The sequence below is a fragment of the Aegilops tauschii genome, chromosome 5 (genome assembly GCF_002575655.3).
Source record: "Aegilops tauschii subsp. strangulata cultivar AL8/78 chromosome 5, Aet v6.0, whole genome shotgun sequence".
NCBI lineage: Eukaryota > Viridiplantae > Streptophyta > Magnoliopsida > Poales > Poaceae > Aegilops > Aegilops tauschii.
The window spans coordinates 563,902,764-563,916,421 of NC_053039.3; the positions used below are offsets into that span (position 1 = coordinate 563,902,764).

Consider the following 13,658-nt stretch of genomic DNA (forward strand, 5'->3'; position numbering starts at 1 on the left):
ATCGACAAATCTTTTTAAAAAGCAAACTTGTGCGTGAAGGAGACTAGACGATCAAGTCGTTGCGACAAGTACATATTGCAAAGACCATAGTGCCAAAAGGTTCATGCTAAGCTAGCTTACCGTGTCTTTGGTGTGACTAGATGTATAAAATGGTATGAGACATATATAGTTTACTACATGAAGATTGAGATTTCACCAGTTGTGACCTACGTAATTCATCGACCACTAGTTATTGTACACTAAAGATAGAAAGGCTTGAAGAAGGGATTCTTTTGGGTGATACCAGAATCCAACACTAGTGTCCGGGAGAGTTTTCTCACAAGTCTTAGATGAGTTTGTTAGGCGGTGACATGATAAAATTAGACTAATGAAACATGTTTTTTGCGCTATGACCAAACCACAGTTAATGTTAACGAACAAAGACAATAATAAATTGAAGGAATGCACTACCTGTAGAAGGACTGAAACAGAAAACTAATCCCGAAACGTGTAATAATAGATTAAAAAGGCTAAAAAGTTGCCACAGAAAGGTTATATCTGCAATAAGAAAGATGAGAAAGCGTGTGGATCTAAATTTAAAAAGGCAGTATTGAGGACCTCTCTGATAGAGAAAGGAAACTAAAGGGCCTTTCAGTAAGAATACCAGCACACACAGGAGTGCAAGAAAGAAGGCTCCAGGTACTTGCGTGGAAAATCTCAAAAAAAAATTGGACCATTTCTCGATTTGTGCGTGTCATCCTTGCGCAGGGGCCATGCTAATCTTCTCTGTATCGTTCCAATTTTATCGGATGTCCCAGAAGGGACGATGCTAGCTGCCGCGCTCTGCCTTATAAACCAGTCCGACTCTCCCCGGCTGGCCGATGTGGGACTAAACCAACGAGCGTTTGTTTTGCCCATGGCGCTATCCAGCCAAACCCAGACGCCATCGGGCGCGTGGTGGGCCGCCAGTTGGATGCCGGATCTCTCTTCATGTGGCCCAAATTAATGGAAGAGCATAACGGGCCCTCGTGTTTTTTCATTAGGGAATAACGAACGGCGCTTGGGCACTAAAAATAATACTATAGTTCTTGCCGCACGTGGGGGGGGCACATGCACGTTTAGGGAAGGAGGGATCAACGAATCCTTTTGGTTGTTCACAATTTATGAAAGGTGGATTATGCAAATCGACAAATCTTTTTAAAAAGCAAACTTGTGCGTGAAGGAGACTAGACGATCAAGTCGTTGCCACAAGTACATATTGCAAAGACCATAGTGCCAAAAGGTTCATGCTAAGCTAGCTTACCGTGTCTTTGGTGTGACTAGATTTATAAAATGGTATGCAACATATATAGTTTACTACATGAAGATTGAGATTTCACCAGTTGTGACCTACGTAATTCATCGACCACTAGTTATTGTACACTAAAGATAGAAAAGCTTGAAGAAGGGATTCTTTTGGGTGATACCAGAATCCAACACTAGTGTCCGGGAGAATTTTCTCACAAGTCTTAGATGAGTTTGTTAGGCGGTGACATGATAAAATTAGACTAATGAAACATGTTTTTTGCGCTGTGACCAAACCACAGTTAAGGTTAAGGAACAAAGACAATAATAAATTGAAGGAATGCACTACCTGTAGAAGGACTGAAACAGAAAACTAATCCAGAAACGTGTTATAATAGATTAAAAAGGCTAAAAAGTTGCCACAGAAAGGTTATATCTGCAATAACAAAGATGAGAAAGCGTGTGGATCTAAATTTAAAACGGAAGTATTGAGGACCTCTCTGATAGAGAAAGGAAACTAAAGGGCCTTTCAGTAAGAATAGCAGCACACACAGGAGTGCAAGAAAGAAGGCTCCACGTACTTGCGTGGAAAATCTCAAAAACAAATTGGACCATTTCTCGATTTGTGCGTGTCATCCTTGCGCAGGGGCCATGCTAATCTTCTCTGTATCGTTCCAATTTTATCGGATGTCCCAGAAGGGACGATGCTAGCTGCCGCGCTCTGCCTTATAAACCAGTCCGACTCTCCCCGGCTGGCCGATGTGGGACTAAACCAACGAGCGTTTGTTTTGCCCATGGCGCTATCCAGCCAAACCCAGACGCCATCGGGCGCGTGGTGGGCCGCCAGTTGGATGCCGGATCTCTCTTCATGTGGCCCAAATTAATGGAAGAGCATAACGGGCACTCGTGTTTTTTCATTAGGGAATAACGAACGGCGCTTGGGCACTAAAAATAATACTATAGTTCTTGCCGCACGTGGGGGGGGGGGGCACATGCACGTTTAGGGAAGGAGGGATCAATAAATCCTTTTGGTTGTTCACAATTTATGAAAGGTGGATTATGCAAATCGACAAACCTTCTTAAAAAGCAAACTTGTGCGTGAAGGAGACTAGATGATCAAGTCGTTGCCACAAGTACATATTGCAAAGACCATAGTGCCAAAAGGTTCATGCTAAGCTAGCTTACCGTGTCTTTGGTGTGATTAGATGTATAAAATGGTATGCAACATATATAGTTTACTACATGAAGATTGAGATTTCACCAGTTGTGACCTACGTAATTCATCGACCACTAGTTATTGTATACTAAAGATAGAAAGGCTTGAAGAAGGGATTCTTTTGGGTGATACCAGAATCCAGCACTAGTGTCCGAGAGAGTTTTCTCACAAGTCTTAGATGAGTTTGTTAGGCTGACATGATAAAATTAGACTAATGAAACATGTTTTTTGCGCTATGACCAAACCACAGTTAAGGTTAAGGAACAAAGACAATAATAAATTGAAGGAATGCACTACCTGTAGAAGGACTGAAACAGAAAACTAATCCAGAAACGTGTAATAATAGGTTAAAAAGGCTAAAAAGTTGCCACAGAAAGGTTATATCTGCAATAACAAAGATGAGAAAGCGTGTGGATCTAAATTTAAAAAGGCAGTATTGAGGACCTCTCTGATAGAGAAAGGAAACTAAAGGGCCTTTCAATAAGAATAGCAGCACACACACGAGTGCAAGAAAGAAGGCTCCAGGTACTTGCGTGGAAAATCTCAAAAAAAATTGGACCATTTCTCGATTTGTGCGTGTCATCCTTGCGCAGGGGCCATGCTAATCTTCTCTGTATCGTTCCAATTTTATCGGATGTCCCAGAAGGGACGATGCTAGCTGCCGCGCTCTGCCTTATAAACCAGTCCGACTCTCCCCGGCTGGCCGATGTGGGACAAAACCAACGAGCGTTTGATTTGCCCATGGCGCTATCCAGCCAAACCCAAACGCCATCGGGCGCGTGGTGGGCCGCCAGTTGCGTGCGGGATCTCTCTTCATGTGGCCCAAATTAATGCAAGAGCATAACGGGCCCTCGTATTTTTTCATTAGGGAATAACGAACGGCGCTTGGGCACTAAAAATAATACTATAGTTCTTGCCGCACGTGGGGGAGGGCACATGCACGTTTAGGAAAGGAGGGATCAACAAATCCTTTTGGTTGTTCACAATTTATGAAAGGTGGATTATGCAAATCGACAAACCTTTTTAAAAAGCAAACTTGTGCGTGAAGGAGATTAGACGATCAAGTTGTTGCCACAAGCACACATTGCAAAGACCATAGTGCCAAAAGGTCCATGCTAAGCTAGCTTACCGTGTCTTTGGTGTGACTAGATGTATAAAATGGTATGCAACATATATAGTTTACTACATGAAGATTGAGATTTCACCAGTTGTGACCTACGTAATTCATCGACCACTAGTTATTGTACACTAAAGATAGAAATGCTTGAAGAACGGATTCTTTTGGGTGATACCAGAATCCAACACTAGTGTCCGAGAGAATTTTCTCACAAGTCTTAGATGAGTTTGTTAGGCGGTAACATAATCAAATTAGACTAATGAAACATGTTTTTTGCGTTATGACCAAACCACAGTTATGGTCAAGGAAGAAAGACAATAATAAATTGAAGGAATACACTACATGTCGAAGGACTGAAACAGAAAACTAATCCAGAAAAGTGTAATAATAGATTAACAAGGCTAAAAGGTTACCACAGAAAGGTTGTATCTGCAATAACAAAGATGAGAAAGCGTGTGGATCTAAATTTTAAAAGGCAGCATTGAGGACCTCTCTAGTAGAGAAGGGAAAAAGGGCCTTTCTGTAAGAATAGAAGCACACACAAGTGCAAGAAAGAACGCTCCAGGGACTTGCGTGGAAAATCTAAAAAAATTGGACCATTTCTCGATTTGTGCGTGTCATCCTTGCGCAGGGGCCATGCTAATCTTCTCTGTATCGTTCCAATCTTATCGTATGTCCCCGAAGGGACGATGCTAGCTGCCGCGCTTTTCCTTATAAACCAGTCCGACTCTCCCCGGCTGGCCGATGTGGGACTAAACCAACGAGCGTTTCTTTTGCCCACGGAGCTGTCCAGCCAAACCCAGACGCCATCGGGCACGTGGTGGGCTGCCAGTTGCAAGCCGGATCTCTCTTCATGTGGCCCGACTTAATGGAAGAGCATAACGGGCCCTTGTGTTTTTTCATTATGGAATAACAAACGGTGCTTGGGCACAAAAAATAATACTATAGTTGTTGCCCCACCTGGGGGGGAGGGCACTTGCACGTTTAGGAAAGGAGGGATCAACAAATCCTTTTGGTTGTTCACAATTTATGAAAGGTGGATTATGCAAATCGACAAACATTTTTAAAAAGTAAACTTGTGCGTGAAGGAGATTAGACGATCAAGTTGTTGCCACAAGCACACATTGCAAAGACCATAGTGCCAAAAGGTTCATGCTAAGCTAGCTTACCGAGTCTTTGGTGTGACTAGATATATAAAATGGTATGCAACATACATACTTTTCTACATGAAGATTGAGATTTCAGCAGTTGTAACCTATGTAATTCACTGACCACTAGTTATTTTACACTAAAGATAGAAAGGTTTGAAGAAGGGATTCTTTCGGGTGATACCAGAATCCAACACTAGTGTCCGGGAGGGTTTTCTCACAAGTCTTAGATGAGTTTGTTAGGTGGTAACGTGGTCAAATTAGACTAATGAAACATGTTTTTTCGCGATATGACCAAATGACAATTAAGGTTAAGGAAAAAAGACAATAATAAATTGAAGGAATACACTACATGTAGGAGGACTGAAACAGAAAACTAATCCAGAAACGTGTAACAAGGCTAAAAAGTTACTGCAGAAAGGTTGTATCTGTAATAACAAAGAAAAGAAAGCGTATGGATCTAAATTTTAAAAGGCAGTATTGAGGACCTCTCTGATAGAGAAGGGAAACTAAAGGGCCTTTCTGTAAGAATAGCAGCACACACAAGTGCAAGAAAGAACGCTCCAGGGACTTGTGTAGAAAATCTCAAAAAAATTGGACCATTTCTCGATTTGTGCGTGTCATCCTTGCGCAGGGGCCATGCTAATCTTCTCTGTATCGTTCCAATTTTATCGGATGTCCCCGAAGGGACGATGCTAGCTGCCATGCTCTGCCTTATAAACCAGTCCGACTCTCCCCGACTGGCCGATGTGGGATTAAACCAACGAGCGTTTGTTTTCCCCACGGCGCTGTCCAGCCAAACCCAGACGCCATCGAGCGCCTGGTGGGCCGCCAGTTCCAAGCCGGATCTCTCTTCATGTGGCCCAAATTAATGGAAGAGCATAACGGGCCCTCGTTACTATGGAAAGGTTGTATCTGTAATAACAAAGAAAGGAAAGCGTGTGGATCTAAATTTTAAAAGGCAGTATTGAGGACCTCTCTGATAGAGAAGGAATACTAAAGGGCCTTTCTGTAAGAATAGCAGCACACACAAGTGCAAGAAAGAACGCTCCGGGGACTTGCGCTGAAAATCTCAAAAAAAAATTGGACCTTTTCTCGATTTGTGCGTGTCATCCTTGCGCAGGGGCCATGCTAATCTTCTCTGTATCATTCCAATTTTATCGGATGTCCCCTAAGGGACGATGCTAGGTGCCGTGCTCTGCCTTATAAACCAGTCCGACTCTCCCTGGCTGGCCGATGTGGGACTAAACCAACGAGCGTTTGTTTAGCCCACGGCGCTGTCCAGCCAAACCCAGACGCCATCAGGCGCGTGGTGAGCCGCCAGTTGCAAGCCGGATCTCTCTTCTTGTGGCCCAAATTAATGGAAGAGCATAACGGGCCCTCGTGTTCTTTCATTAGGGAATAACGAACGTTGTTTGGGCACTAAAAATAATACTATCGTTGTTGCCGCTCGTGGGGGGAGGGCACAAGCACGATTAGGAAAGGAGGGATCAACAAATCCTTTTCGTTGTTCACAATTTATGAAAGGTGGATTATGCAAATCCGCAAACCTTTTTAAAAAAGCAAACTTGTGCGTGAAGGAGATTAGACGATCAAGTTGTTGCCACAAGCACACATTGCAAAGACCATAGTGCCAAAAGGTTCATGCTAAGCTAGCTTACCGAGTCTTTGGTGTGACTAGATATATAAAATGGTATGCAACATATATACCTTTCTACATGAGGATTGAGATTTCACCAGTTGTAACCTACGTAATTCACCGACCAGTAGTTATTTTACACTAATGTAGAAAGGTTTGAAGAAGGGATTCTTTCGGGTGATACTAGTATCCAACACTAGTGTCCGGGAGAGTTTTCTCACAAATCTTAGATGAGCTTGTTAGGTGGTAACATGATCAAATTAGACTAATGAAACATTTTTTTGCGATATGACCAAATGACAATTAAGGTTAAGGAAGAAAGACAATAATAAATTGAAGAAATACACTACATGTAGGAGGACTGGAACAGAAAACTAATCCTGAAACTTGTAATAATAGATTAATAAGGCAAAAAAGTTACAACGGAAAGGTTGTATCTGTAATAACAAAGAAGAGAAAGCGTTTGGATCTAAATTTTAAAAGGCAGTATTGAGGACCTCTCTGATAGAGAAGGGAAACTAAAGGGCCTTTCTGTAAGAATAGCAGCACACACAAGTGCAAGAAAGAACGCTCCAGGGACTTGCGCAGAAAATCTTTAAAAAAATTGGACCATTTGTCGATTTGTGCATGAGATCCTTGCGCAGGGGCCTTGCTAATCTTCTCCGCATCGTTCCAATTTTATCGGATGTCCCCGAAGGGACGATGCTAGCTGTCGCGCTCTGCCTTATAAACCAGTCCGACTCTCCCCGACTGGCCGATGTGGGACTAAACCAACGAGTGTTTGTTTTGGCCACCACGTTGTCCAGCCAAACCCAGACGCCATCGGGCGCATGGTGGGCCGCCAGGTGCAAGCCGGATCTCTCTTCATGTGGCCCAAATTAATGGCAGAGCATAACGGGCCCTCATGTTTTTTTCATTAGCGAATAACGAACGGTTCTTGGGCACTAACAATAATACTATAGTTGTTGCCGCACGTGGGGGAGGGCACATGCACGTTTAGGAAAGGAGGGATCAACAAATCCTTTTGGGTTTTTCACAATTTATAAAAGGTGGATTATGCAAATCGACAAACCTTTTTAAAAAACAAACTTGTGCGTGAAGGAGATTAGACGATTAAGTCGTTGCCAGAAGTACACATTGCAAAGACCATAGTGCCAAAAGGTTTATGCTAAGCTAGCTTACCGTGTCTTTGGTGTGATTTGATATATAAACTGGTATGCAACATATATAATTTTCTACATGAAAATTGAGATTTCAGCAGTTGTAACCTATGTAATTCACCGACCACTAGTTATTTTATACTAAAGATAGAAACGCTTGAAGAAGGGATTCTTTCGGGTTATACCAGAATCCAACACTAGTGTCCGGGAGAGTTTTCTCACAAGTCTTAGATGAGTTTGTTAGGTGGTAACATGATCAAATAAGACTAATGAAACATGTTTTTTTGCGTTATGACCAAATGAGAATTAAGGTTAAGAAACAAAGAAAATAATAAATTGAAGGAATACACTACATGTAGGAGGACTGAAACACAAAACTAATCCAGAAACATGTAATAATACATTAAAAAGGCTAAAAAGTTACTACAGAAAGCTTGTATCTGCAATAACAAAGAAGACAAAGCATGTGGATCCAAATTCAAAAATGCAGTATTGAGGACCTCTCTGATAGAGAAGGGAAACTAAAGGGCCTTTCTTTAAGAATAGCAGCACACACAAGTGCAAGAAAGAAGGCTCCAGGTACTTGCGTGGAAAATCTAAAAAAATTGGACCATTTCTCGATTTGTGCGTGTCATCCTTGCGCAGGGGCCATGCTAATCTTCTCTGTATCGTTCCAATTTTATCGGATGTACCCGAAGGGACGATGCTAGCTGCTGCGCTCTGCCTTATAAACCAGTCCGACTCTCCCCGGCTGGCCGATGTGGGACTAAACAACCGAGCGTTTGTTTCGCCAACGGCGCTGTCCAGCCAAACCCAGACGCCATCGGGCGCGTGGTGGGCTGCCAGTTGCAAGCCGGATCTCTCTTCATGTGGCCCAAATTAATGGAAGAGCATAACGGGCCCTTGTGTTTTTTCATTAGGGAATAACAAACGGTGCTTGGGCACTAAAAATAATACTATAGTTCTTGCAGCACGTGGGGGGAGGGCACATGCACGTTTAGGAAAGGAGGTATCCACAAATCCTTTTGGTTGTTCACAATTTATGAAAGGTGGATTATGCAAATCGACAAACATTTATAAAAAGTAAACTTGTGCGTGAAGGAGATTAGACGATCAAGTTGTTGCCACAATCACACATCGCAAAGACCATAGTGCCAAAAGGTTCATGCTAAGCTAGCTTACCGAGTCTTTGGTGTGACTAGATATATAAAATGGTATGCAACATATATACTTTTCTACATGAAGATTGAGATTTCAGCAGTTGTAACCTACGTAGTTCACTGACCACTAGTTATTTTACACTAAAGATAGAAAGGTTTGAAGAAGGGATTCTTTCGGGTGATACCAGAATCCAACACTAGTGTCCGGGAGAGTTTTCTCACAAGTCTTAGATGGGTTTGTTAGGTGGTAACATGATCAAATTAGACTAATGAAACATGGTTTTTTTTGTAATGACCAAATCACATTTAAGGTTAAGGAACAAAGACAATAATAAATTGAAGGAATACTATACATGTAGGAGGACTGAAACGGAAAACTAATCCAGAAACATGTAATAATATATTAAAAAGGCTAAAAAGTTACTACAGAAAGGATGTGTCTGCAATAACCAAGAAGAGAAAGCATGTGGATCCAAATTTAAAAAGGCAGTATTGAGGAGCTCTCTCATAGAGAAGGGAAACTAAAGGGCCTTTCTGTAAGAGTAGCAGCACACACAAGTGCAAGAAAGAATCCACCAGGGACTTGCGCGGAAAATCTCAAAAAAATTGGACCATTTCTCGATTTGTGCGTGTCATCCTTGCGGAGGGGCCATGCTAATCTTCTTTGTATCGTTCCAATTTTATCGGATGTCCTTGAAGGGACGATGCTAGCTGTCGCGCTCTGCCTTATAAACCAGTCCGACTCTCCCTGGCTTGCCGATATGGGACTAAACAAACGAGCGTTTGTTTTAGCCACGGCGCTGTCCAGCCAAACCCAGACGCCATCGGGAACGCGGTGGGCCGCCAGTTTCAAGCCGGATCTCTCTTGATGTGGCCCAAATTAATGGAAGAGCATAACGGGCCCTCGTGTTTTTTCATTAGGGAATAACGAATGATGCTTGGACACTAGAAAGAATACTATAGTTGTTGCCGCACGTGGGGGGAGGGCACATGCACGTTTAGGAAAGGAGGGATCAACAAATCCTTTTGGTTGTTCACAATTTATGAAAGGTGGATTATGCAAATCGACAAACCTTTTTAAAAAGCAAACTTGTGCGTGAAGGAGATTAGACGATCAAGTTGTTGCCACAAGTACACATTGCAATGGCCATAGTGCCAAATGGTTCATGCTAATCTAGCTTACCGTGTCTTTGGTGTGACTACATATATAAAATGGTATGTAACATATATACTTTTCTACATCAAGATTGAGATTTCACCAGTTGTGACCTAGGTAATTCATCGACCACTAGTTATTGTACACAAAGCATAGAAAGGTTTGAAGAAGGGTTTCTTTCGGGTGATACCAGAATCCAACACTAGCTAGTGTCCGGGTGAGTTTTCTCACAAGTCTTAGATGAGTTTTTTAGGTGGTAACATGATCAAATTAGACTAATGAAACATGTTTTTTTTGCGTTATGACCGAATCACTAAGGTTAAGCAACAAAGACTATAATAAATTGAAGGAATACACTACATGTAGGAGGACTGAAACGGAAAACTAATCCAGAAACGTGTAATAATAGATTAAAAAGGCTAAAAAGTTACTACAGAAAGGTTGTATCTGCAATAACAAAGATGAGAAAGCGTGTGGAACTAAATTTAAAAAGGCAGTATTGAGGACCTCTCTGATAGAGAAGGGAAACTAATGGGCCTTTCTGTAAGAATAGAAGCACACACAAGTGCAAGAAAGAATGCTCCCAGGACTTGCGCCGAAAATCTCAAAAAAAATTGGACCATTTCTCGATTTGTGCGTATCATCCTTGTGCAGGGGCCATGCTAATCTTCTCTGTATCGTTCCAATTTTATCGGATGTCCCCGAAGGGACGATGCTAGCTACCGCGCTCTGCCTTATAAACCCGATCGACTCTCCCCGGCTGGCCGATGTGGGACTAAACCAACGAGCACTTGTTACGCCCACGGCGCTATCCAGCCAAACCCAGACGCAATCGGGCGCGTGGTGGGCCGCCAGTTGCAAGCCGGACCTCTCTTCATGTGGCCCAAATTAATGGAAGAGCATAACGGGCCCTCGTGTTTTTTCATTAAGGAATAACGAAGGGTGCTTGGGCACTAAAAATAATACTATAGTTGTTGCCGCACGTGGGGGGAGGGAATACTATAGTTGTTGCCGCACTTGGGGGGAGGGCACATGCACCTTTAGGAAAGGACGGATCAACAAATCCTTTTGGTTGTTCACAATTTATGAAAGGTGGATTATGCAATTCGACAAACCTTTCTAAAAAGAAAACTGGTGCGTGAAGGAGATTAGACGATCAAGTTGTTGCCACAAGTACACATTGCAAAGGCCATAGTGCCAAAAGGTTCATGCTAAGCTAGCTTACCGTGTCTTTGGTGTGACTAGATATATAAAATGGTATGCAACATATATACTTTTCTACATGAAGATTGAGATTTCACCAGTTGTGACCTACGTAATTCATCGACCACTAGTTATTGTACACTAAAGATGGAATGGTTTGAAGAAGGGATTCTTTCAGGTGATACTAGAATCCAACGCTAGTGTCATGGTTTTGTCACGGCAGATATCCTTAGTGTGAGGACTTAGTCGTGAGGCCAACGCATTTAACTAGTAGCTTGAGAGGGGTTGACCGGGACGAGAGACGCGAGCTTTTACCCAGGTTCTCCCCCTCACGGTGGAGGTAAAAGCCTACATCCTGCTTGATTGATATTTACTATCATGACGATCTCGGTTACAAGGGCGAGGTTTCGCTACCTCTATATTGAGAGCATCTACTTTGACAATGTCTAAGACCTGTCTATTGAGACCCGTCTATTAAGACGTCTAAAAAACTTGACCCTCTTGGGGCGCCCCACCCCTCCTTACATAAGTTGAAGGGGCGGGTTACATGTAGAGTCCAAGTCGGACTAAGACTTAAACTATTCTAACTTCTCACCGTGGGCTTCTTAACGCCTTGGGCTTCTCTCTGTGGGCTTCTTAACATCTTGATATTCTTAACCCCAGGTGACAAATCTCTGAGAATCATCTCCGTGACTCCATGCATCTGCAGGGTCGCAATCTGTCTGTCGGGTTATAACTGTCTTCCGGGTCATGACTGTCTGCCGGGTCATAACTGTCTGCCGGGTCAGAGACTATCTGCCGGCTTACAACTATCTACCGTGTCAGAGACTGTCTACCGGCTTACAACTGTCTACCGGGTCAGAGACTGTTTGCCGGCTTACAACTGTCTACCGGGTCTCACCAACCGGGTCTTACCAGCCAGGTTAGGATATGAAATGACTTAACGTCAGGGCGACTTAAACCTAGAGATGACATTAAGCCTTAGGGAGACTTATCCTTATGACCCGGGTCTTAGTCGTGGGGAATACCGCCAACATTAGCCCCCAGTTTAGCTTTGAATTTATTCATACTAAACTCTTAAAATAAGAATATGTAAAAGGACCGGCTCACTCAAAAAATTCCAGTTGACCACTGTAATATCAATAAACTGACGTTGGCTTCTTGGATAAAAATTAACCCTTATTATCTTGAACTGCCTTGACTTGATAAAATTCGTCCGACGTTGTGCCAACTTTCAATACTTCAGACTTCGATGAAAAATCCATATGATGTTAAGTTGTCTGAATTGCCCGGAGGAGATAACCTTTGCAAACTTCTTCATCAAAAAATATAAGACCTGGTTCACTCATAACCGAGAATTTAAAGGCATACCTTCCTCATATCCATATTACCTGTAGCCCCCAAGTCTTAAGAGGGGAACGTAGTGATAGCTTTAAGACTTGCTTCAATACAAATATTGCAACTCTAGATAAATCCAGTTTGTTCATCTAAGTCACCAGTCATAAGTTGAATGTTCCACATATGTAGCCCCCAAGTACCGGGTTGTCTCGCCTGCAGCAACCTGGGACTTGTAAATGTCTTATGCTCATAAAACTTCAGCCAGTGTAGCCCCCAAGGGCCGGGTCATTATGTAATAATGAGAAGGGCCTTTGTAGATATAATCATATAGAATAGACGAGCAATGTGTAGGCCCCAAGTGCCAACTCAGTAAGATAATACTGGGCTGGGACTTAGAAAAAAGATAGAAGGCCGGCTCATCTTCCTGAGATATCCAGGTCTATTGATAATGTGATGATTTGAAAAGCAACTTGCATTAGCCCCCAAGTACCATGGTACATGCTTGCAGTGACATGGGACTTGCATACTTGATATAATCTTGATCTAAATAATCTAGCCCCCAAGTGCCGGGTCGTATGCCTGCAGCGACTTGGGACTATTCCTTCCATTGTAGAATAAATCATATCCTCTGTTCTGGATGATATTGCTAAATGCTCTGCATATCAATATTGAACCTTGCTCTCTATTCTGAGCTGGTATTCTTGAATGAAGAAATAATAACCATTACTCTGGAGCGGCTTTGAAAACCTCAATAATAATACTGGCTATTGATAACCATAGAAATCCAGCCATTTTGGCTATTAAAGATTTGAATAATATAACCCGGTTCCTGCAATATAAACCAGTATATCCATGTATATATGATGCATGCTATGATGATGCAATGTATGATGCAATGCATGATGATGTATGTGCATGATAACAAAGTATAAAAAAATGTCGACTTTCGAAGCTCGAGTCTTACTTCAATGAAACTAGCATGATAGCCACTGGTTTATCCTCGCTTTCTGTAAGCCGGCTCTCTCACGACAAACCGCCATTTTAACTTTAACGAGTTCAGGGTCTTATTTAAAAGATTGACTGTTAAGAGTACGATGGGTCATTCAGGATTACCTGGTGGAGTAGCATCTTGCATACAGGCAGGATAACCCGGAATTCGGCGTTTTATGCCCGGTCAAGAGGGTATGAAAGCTAAACCCGTTGGGTTGGAAGCCCCCAAGTGACCTTATGAGCAAATAATAAAGACTCGGATGTTTTG

At 42.5% G+C, this 13,658-nt stretch overlaps 10 non-coding genes across 10 annotated transcripts; all 10 read right to left on the reverse strand.

The window, feature by feature from the left end:
- Positions 1-701: 701 nt before the first annotated feature.
- Positions 702-804, reverse strand: LOC120965545 (U6 spliceosomal RNA). The gene has a single exon (XR_005758590.1). It is a non-coding gene; the product is annotated as a U6 spliceosomal RNA (small nuclear RNA).
- Positions 805-1,863: 1,059 nt separating this feature from the next.
- Positions 1,864-1,966, reverse strand: LOC120965563 (U6 spliceosomal RNA). Its single transcript, XR_005758608.1, has one exon. It is a non-coding gene; the product is annotated as a U6 spliceosomal RNA (small nuclear RNA).
- Positions 1,967-3,026: 1,060 nt separating this feature from the next.
- Positions 3,027-3,129, reverse strand: LOC120965546 (U6 spliceosomal RNA). The gene has a single exon (XR_005758591.1). It is a non-coding gene; the product is annotated as a U6 spliceosomal RNA (small nuclear RNA).
- Positions 3,130-4,181: 1,052 nt separating this feature from the next.
- LOC120965547 (U6 spliceosomal RNA) lies at positions 4,182-4,284 on the reverse strand. The gene has a single exon (XR_005758592.1). It is a non-coding gene; the product is annotated as a U6 spliceosomal RNA (small nuclear RNA).
- Positions 4,285-5,332: 1,048 nt separating this feature from the next.
- Positions 5,333-5,435, reverse strand: LOC120965526 (U6 spliceosomal RNA). Its single transcript, XR_005758570.1, has one exon. It is a non-coding gene; the product is annotated as a U6 spliceosomal RNA (small nuclear RNA).
- A 386-nt stretch (positions 5,436-5,821) lies between these two features.
- On the reverse strand, positions 5,822-5,924 carry LOC120965553 (U6 spliceosomal RNA). Its single transcript, XR_005758598.1, has one exon. It is a non-coding gene; the product is annotated as a U6 spliceosomal RNA (small nuclear RNA).
- Positions 5,925-6,981: 1,057 nt separating this feature from the next.
- LOC120965601 (U6 spliceosomal RNA) lies at positions 6,982-7,084 on the reverse strand. The gene has a single exon (XR_005758646.1). It is a non-coding gene; the product is annotated as a U6 spliceosomal RNA (small nuclear RNA).
- Positions 7,085-8,142: 1,058 nt separating this feature from the next.
- LOC120965556 (U6 spliceosomal RNA) lies at positions 8,143-8,245 on the reverse strand. The gene has a single exon (XR_005758601.1). It is a non-coding gene; the product is annotated as a U6 spliceosomal RNA (small nuclear RNA).
- Positions 8,246-9,303: 1,058 nt separating this feature from the next.
- LOC120965594 (U6 spliceosomal RNA) lies at positions 9,304-9,406 on the reverse strand. The gene has a single exon (XR_005758639.1). It is a non-coding gene; the product is annotated as a U6 spliceosomal RNA (small nuclear RNA).
- Positions 9,407-10,467: 1,061 nt separating this feature from the next.
- LOC120965529 (U6 spliceosomal RNA) lies at positions 10,468-10,570 on the reverse strand. The gene has a single exon (XR_005758573.1). It is a non-coding gene; the product is annotated as a U6 spliceosomal RNA (small nuclear RNA).
- Positions 10,571-13,658: the final 3,088 nt, after the last annotated feature.